Source organism: Bos javanicus, chromosome 11, assembly GCF_032452875.1.
Source record: "Bos javanicus breed banteng chromosome 11, ARS-OSU_banteng_1.0, whole genome shotgun sequence".
Lineage (NCBI taxonomy): Eukaryota > Metazoa > Chordata > Mammalia > Artiodactyla > Bovidae > Bos > Bos javanicus.
The window spans coordinates 12,545,485-12,546,289 of NC_083878.1; positions in this window are offsets into that span (position 1 = coordinate 12,545,485).

Genomic DNA, 805 nt, shown 5'->3' on the forward strand with positions numbered 1-805 from the left:
GTTTGGCTCTCTGGCCTCTGCTTTCTCAGCTCCCTGAAAGGGTCCTCCTGGCCACCCACAGTCCCTTCATCAACACCCAGTCCCACCCACTTCTCAGGGAGGAAGGTCTTCCCCTCAGGGTTGGTCCTGAAAGGCCACCCCCCCCCCCAACTCCCCGTGTGAAGGCACACAGAGGTCTGTGGCTGTGTCCTGGGAGCAGCAGGTCCCCCAGGGAGTGGAGGGTGTACTTGGATGGTCGTTGGCCCCAGAAGCCTGATGTGGGATGGAATGACTGGGAGCTGAGTCCTGGCCGCGTGGCTGGGCCAGGTGTCTTGGCAACCAGAGTGCTGCAGAGTCCAGCTTGTTTACACAAGTGAGGACATGGATGTTCACAGCCACACGACAAATAGGAGAGCAGAACTCAGTTCTCCTGACTTCCAGTCTCACACTCCATGAGGCACTTCTCAGGGCTATTTCATGGGTGTCACAGGAACGCATTGATTCTAGGACCAAATCAGTTTGCAAAAGGGCTTAAACAGAGTCAGGCACGCTGAGGGCTGGACAGTGAAGAGCTCACAGGCTACAGGGGTCCCTAAGCCCACTTGATGACTAAAACCATGTCCTCTTTGCTCATTCTCAAACTCTGTGACTGTCATAGAGCCCAGAGATGACCCTGCAAAAGACACATCGTCCAGTGCCAGACAAGGAACGTCCAGGGCAGTCCCTAGAACAAGGGGCTGGGGGTGGGGAGGGAGAGAGGGCAGTGAGTAGCAAAGCCGTGGTCCCTGGAGCTACACCAGGCACCGGGGGGCCCAGCCCTGGCAAG